The 6987-nt window shown below is 40.7% G+C and overlaps 1 pseudogene; it reads left to right on the top strand.

The window, feature by feature from the left end:
• The first annotated feature begins 347 nt into the window (after positions 1–347).
• LOC135653465 (U2 spliceosomal RNA) lies at positions 348–517 on the top strand (annotated as a pseudogene).
• The last annotated feature ends 6470 nt before the right edge of the window (positions 518–6987 follow it).

The following is a 6987-nucleotide window of genomic DNA, read 5'->3' as shown; positions in this document are numbered from 1 at the left end:
GAAATATACTCTTCCCATTCACCCAAGGATCGTACCACATATTAGTACTAGTTCCAGAAGAGATTGCATAAGAAATGTGTTTGATTAGCCAATTCCTTGCCTTTAAAATTCCTTTCCAAGCTGAAGAGTGGTATGTTCTTGTTGAAATTTCCCAGATTGATTCCTTTGAATGATACATAGCAGAAACCCATTGTGACCATAAGGAACATTTGTTTTGCAAAAGATCCCACAATTGTTGTACCAGGCATGCTTGATTCCAATCTCTAGTATTTCTCAAATTTAGCCCCCCTTCATCTTTCGGTTTGCAAATGCTATCCCAATTTACCATATGCATTGCCTTATCATTTGTGCCTCTCTCGGCCTTTTGGCTAAGATCAAGTGTAGTATCTGTTCTTATCAGTTTAATAATAAGCCATGGAAACTCCTCACATCATGCAATAAAGCAGGTGTTGGCCAATTGAGAATAGTGACTACCTTACTTTGATCCATCATGATTCCATCTTTTGAAACAACATATCCCAAAAACACCACACTAGAAGTAAAGAAATCACACTTCTTTAGCTTAGCATAAAGCTTTTGTTGTCTTAAAATAAGAAAGATCTCTTTCAAATGATTCATATGCTCCTCTTCACTCTTGCTGTACACCAATATATCGTCAAAATAAACTATAACAAATATTCCAATGCATGGCTTAAGTATGTGATTCATAAATCTCATGAATGTGCTAGGAGCATTAGATAGCCCAAATGGCATAACCAACCATTCATATAAGCCTTCTCTAGTTTTAAATGTTGTTTTCCACTCATCTTCATGCCTCATTCTTATTTGGTGATAGCCACTCCTCAAATCAATTTTAGAGAAAAATATAAGCACCACACAATTGATCAAGTAAATCATCTAACCTTGGAATAGGAAAATGATAGTCCATTATGATTTTGTTGATGGTGCAACTGTCCACACACATTCTCTAAGAACCATCCTTCTTAGACATCAACAAGGTTGGAACTGCACAATGATTCATGTACTCCCGAATCAATCCCTTTTCCATCAACTCATCCATTTATCTTTGAAGTTCTCTATGCTCCTTGGGACTCATTCTATAGGCTGCCTTATTAGGTAGAATAGCCCCTAGAATAAGATCAATATAATGCTGGATGTCTATCAAACGTGGAAGGTCATGTGGAATCTCTTCTAGTATAACATCTTTGAACTCCTCCAGGATTTATTTCATGATTGCTGGTGTCTCCTTGTGTTGTTCATTTTCCTCTACTACTACTAGAGCCATAACATGACCACCATTGTCTAATTCACCTTTGTATTCGCCATAGGACATAAAAACACTAACTTCCTTCTTTGGGGAACTGATTTCAGAAAGTTGTAATGGAGCTAAGATTCGGATGGATTTCAGCATAGCTATGGGTGAGAAGATTTCGTTATAATCAACACCTTACCTTTGACGATACCCCTTAGCCACTAGCCTTTCTTTATAGGTCTCTACTTTTCTATCTACTCTGATCTTCTTCATGAAGATCCACTTGCAGCCAATAGGTATAATACCCTCGGGTGCATCAACTAGGTTCCAAACCTAGTTGGAGTATATGGAATCCATCTCAAAATTCATAGCTTTTTACCACTTCTCGGAGTCTATACTTGTAATAGCCTCCTCGTATGTTTGAGGATCAATATCCTCAACATCTGCTCCTCTGATATGTTTCACATATCTCTCAAGAGGATGAGACACTTTACCGAACCTATATAAAGTTGAAACTTGTGTGATAGGTACCTGAACAAACTCTGGTTATGGAATGGTGCTTGAGCTAGGTTCTCCAACCTCGCTTAACTTTATCATGCTCCCACTGTCTCCGCTAAGAATGTATTCTTTCTCAAGGAACACCGCTCACTTGGTTACAAAGACCTTTTGCTCCTTGACATAATAGAAATAAAGTTATGATCGAGTCGGTACTAAGAGGTGGGGTGGAGTGAATTAGTGCAGCGGATAAAAATGGTGTCGATTTGAAAATATTATTCGATAAAAAATGTTTCGACAAAGCCCGTATAGGAAATAATTAACTTTGAAAGCATACGGAAGTGTAGAGTTAGAAATTAAAGCAAGTAAGGTAGTTTGCAATAAAGGTAAATTACACAAATAGAAATGCAAATCGAGTTTTATAGTGGTTCGGTCTATTGGGAAATCTTGGGGGCGACATCAAATGCGCAGCGGAAGAACAAGAAAAAACAAAATCCCTAATTTCCTAAAAAGATGTTCATCGTCATGTGAAGATTGGTGCGCAAAAATCCATGAAACAAACTACGTATAGAATAGATTATGTTACCTAGGGAGATCATATATCCCTGTTTCCTTGCAGATCTCTAGGAGAGGGTGAAGGAGGTCAAGCGTCCTCCTCTCTAGTGGTAATCCACACAGTAGGGCTACGACGACACTCCTCAAAACTCCAGGCCTACTCTGAGGTGGAGAGGGGGAGGGGAATTGGAGAGGCAAGCAAAAGCTCTAGCCTATGAACTACTGAATCCCTCCTCTTTATAGAGGTCCCCTATCAAACCCTAATGGATCCTCCCCTAGTGTGTATTAGATCTGCATCCAATTACCCAAGCCTTTTAGATTAGTGGATCTCTATCCAATAATCTCTCATGGGCTCTTATTCAATCTCGTCCATGGGATCCAATAATTCAAGGGCTTATTGGATATTCAATAAGATAGGGGCTCCGGCAGATATCTCATATCCGAACCTCTACTCATCGTAATGCCTACCATATGTGTGTGACCCTCTAGGCCTAATATCGAGCTAGCCGTGAGTCATACTTATCAAAACTCCTTCTAACTTAGTGAATTATTATCTCTATAATACTTCACTCGACTCATCGACTACGGACGTACTAGGCCACTATGCCGTAGCCCCCAGATGATATAGGGGAATCCAATCTATTGGACCTGTCTGTCCTCAGTTACCGTATACCTATAGTACCTCATCCATCTAATATCTTATAGATCATATATCGGGCATGGTGTTATCAGACCCATACGATTTCTTCTCGAGTCTCGCTCTAATCGGATTCTCCCGGAGTACTCTTTCTCTCTTAATCCGAATGACCCTGGCCAAGGATTTGTGTGAGCAAGAACACATGAGATATTTCTCTCATGATGCTAAGAGTGGATGATCCTCTATCGACACTTAATAACCCTCGTAAGGTCGACCGTCACTCCCAATGACCAGTTGTACTAGATCTGGAACATCGAAACATATAAGTCTGGTATTAAAGAGTGGAGCACACATATAGGACATCCTTGGTGTCTCAAGTCTAAGGACCAGATACACCACTAAGACTACGGAATCGCTATCTGACAATAAGGCATCATCAACCATCCAGCATTCCGTAAGCGGATCAATCAGTAAACTCATTCTCTAATGAGCACCTGTACTGTATCCCTAGTATCCCTACACGAGCAGCTATGAGACCAGCTGCATCTATCATATGGACGGGTATACAGCACACTAGTTTGTCCGGTTGTCACAATATCCCTCTCGAGTAACCTATGACCGGGAATATTTAGGATCTGTTTTTAAAGGTGAATCGATCTCATTATCGTGATCTCATCACGATCCGATTCCCATTGCACAGATCTAAGGACATCACAATATATACATGCATATATGAAACAGTCAATATAAAATGATAAATACTAAAATATAATAAGCAAAAAGAATCTGTGTCACACGTGCAATCACTCACGTGATTGGATTGTTGGGTACCTATGACTAGCACGGTCATCGTGACCTACATCCACTCTTAATTCCTCTTCCGTTGAGGCTATCGACATCCATTAATGATCTTCCTTTAATTGACGAATATCAACTATCTTTTTACACTCTTTCTCCTTTTTATAGGTTTAAGAGACAACCTTTACAAGCCTCTCTTTCTTAGACCTCACTTCTCCTTTTAGATGAACTTCTAAATACTAGAAAGAAGTGATCCTAAATCCTAAGAGAGTTTCCCAATTTTTCTTAAGTATTCTTTCCCCCTTTTTTTCAACTCAATTTTATGCTCAATTATTGCTACTCCATGCAGGAATAGTTGGGGTATATATAGACCCCAAATAACTTCAAAATTAGAGCAAAAAAAGGTCTCATCCCGGGTTTCCTGAGTATTAGCGGTAGTACCGCATCACTTGTGTTGGACGGTACCACCGCCTGCAACACTGATACTAGGTGGTACTACTACTCAATCTAGCGGTACTACCGCCTAACATAGTCTGGGAGATTGTGTCTGGGTAGTACCACCACCCATTCTAGCGGTACCACCGCTTGACACAATCTTGAAGACTGTCTGGGTGGTACCACTGCTAGACCCTGTTGTAGGACCCTAAATGGGTCAAACAATAGGCCCACTTCAGACCTGATTCAGGCCCAATTGACCCCTAATTGAGTTGGCATTGTTTCACCCCAATACCGACTTAATTAGACCTATACTAACTCGATCTAGATAAATTATTACAAGCATGAATCCTATGTTGTTCGACATGTCATTGGTTCATTCGGCGCTTCTTCCGATCCTTTGGTGCATTGTCCTCTCCTTTAGCATATTGCTTAATCGGCATGTTGTCTTCCCGCAGCATCCGATCTTCGTGGCGCAATGTTTGATCTTCTTGGCCCAATGCCCAAACTTATGGCATGAAACCTTCTACCGATACGTCGACCGATCCTCTGGCCCGATGTCCAATCTTCTGACATGTTCACTCCGACACAATGTTTGATTCTTCTTGCTTTAATCAATTTGCCTCTCCTTGGTCGAAGCTAGTCCTGCGTCATTTAAACGCATATTAGATGACTAACACATCAATTGATTTCATCATTAAAATCTGAGATTCAATAATCTCCCCCTTTTTGATGATGACAACTAATTGATGATGTAGTTTAAACTAAACTCCCCCTATTAATATGGCATATGTGAGATGAATCTTGAATTCAAAATGAATTCAAGTCAAGACAATTTTAATTATTAATCCAAGCAACATGTCATCATAAAATCATGCATAATCAAAATTTCAATACATCATTCCATGCATGATCATTATCATAACTTCTCCCCTTTTGTCATCAACGAAAAAGAGAAGTGCATCTTGCAAGTTTTTGATATATAATTTCAAATCATTGCATTATAAACATAATATCAAGTTTTATCATAATGCAAGCTAGTAATTTTCTTTCTTCTCTTTTGAGAAGTATAATTTTTTGCTTTCTTGGCAAAGCATAAGCCAGCAAAATTTTACATCATTTTACAACATGTAAGCTAGGAATAATTTTGAGTTTTGCAAGTTTGTAAATTTTGCTAGATGTGCAAGTTAGCTTGTTTTTCTTTTTGAGATAGGCAAGATAGCACTTTTGCTTCTCTTGATATTACAAGCTAGCAATTCTTGGTGATGTTTAAGATAGCAAATTTTTCTTCTCTTTTGAGAAGTGCAAGCTAGCAAGTTCTTTGCTTCCCTTTGAAATGTGCAAGCTAGCAATTTTTCTCCCTCTTTGTCATTGTCAAAGGGAAGGGAAGGATACAATAGTACAAAATATTTCAATCATTACAAGGCATATAAGCCATAAATACATGAATACTAAAGGACATGATTTATTTTGACAAATCTCCTTTTTAGTAAATAACAAAAAGAAACATGGGAGCTCAAAAATAAGATATTGATTCATAGAAAAATCTCATGTATCAAATATCGAGAAATCAAGATCATGATTTGGATAAAAAATAAATCTTAACCCATAAAGTTTTCTTGTATGAAATGCAAAGTCATCATCATTATCACGTTGGGCATGAGATAAGATGCTCAAAGTAAATGCAAACCGAGATTTAGAGTGGTTCGGTCAATCTTGACCTACTCCACTTTTGGCTTCCTCCACCGATGAGGTCACCGACGTCAACTAGAGGCCTTCCTTAAATAGGTGAAGGCCAACCACCCTTTTACAATTTCACTTCTTTTGACGGGCTTAGGAGACAACCCTTACAGAATTTTCTCTCCTCTCTTTAAAGCTCAGAACTTGGAAGAAAAGAGGGAGAAGAACTTTTGGCCTTTACAACAATTTTGAGCTCTAAAAATCACAGAACAAGATCAAGATTTCGGTATATGTTGTCTGCTATCAGTGCTGAATGGGTGGGGTATTTATAGCCCCAAATCTAGTTCAAATTTGGAGCTCAAAACTGTTAATTCCCGGAATTCCGGGATCTGGCGGTTGCACCTCCTGACTGGAACGGTTGCACCGCTTGGTAGAGCTCGAAGACTGAGCCTCTAAGCGGTGCCACCTCCTGTCAGGGGCGGTTGCACCTCCTGCCAGAGCTCGGAGACCAAGCTCAGGCGGTGCCACCGCCTGACTGAGGCGGTTGCACCTCCTGGCAGAGCTCGAAGACCGAGCTCAGGCGGTGCCACCTCCTGTCAAAGGAGGTTGCACCGCCCAGTCTCGCTCGGAGACTGAGTCCAGGCGGTGCCACCTCCTGGCTAGGGCGGTTGCACCGCCCAGTCTCCCTCGGAGACTCAGCCCAAGCGGTGCCACCTCCTGGCTTGGGCAGTTCAACCGCCTGGTAGAAATCAGGGTCCGAATGGGTTGATCCATTTGGCCCAATTTGGGTTTTTCAGGGGCCCAATTGCCCCAAGATTAGGTCAATGGGATCACCTCTCATTTCCAACTTAATCATTGTGCTAACTACGATATTCCCTAAGACATTTACTGCAACTTGCTCTGGTGCGTCAATCGCTTCTTCCGGCGAGCTTCCGGCGAACTTCCGTCGATCATCCGATGAACCCTCGGTGATGCTCCTACGGACTTCCGACAAACTCCTGGACTTGCGACGAACCACTTGGTGAGTTCCGACGAGCTTCTTTGGCAAGCTCATGGACTTCTCGGATTTGTTCCTGCAGAACCTCCGACGATTGTCCGAACTTCCGTCGAACTCTCGAACTCCCAACGTTATCAT

Source organism: Musa acuminata, chromosome BXJ3-11, assembly GCF_036884655.1.
Source record: "Musa acuminata AAA Group cultivar baxijiao chromosome BXJ3-11, Cavendish_Baxijiao_AAA, whole genome shotgun sequence".
NCBI lineage: Eukaryota > Viridiplantae > Streptophyta > Magnoliopsida > Zingiberales > Musaceae > Musa > Musa acuminata.
The sequence above is the reverse complement of the archived record's forward strand: the minus strand, read 5'-3'. Positions and strand labels throughout refer to the sequence as shown.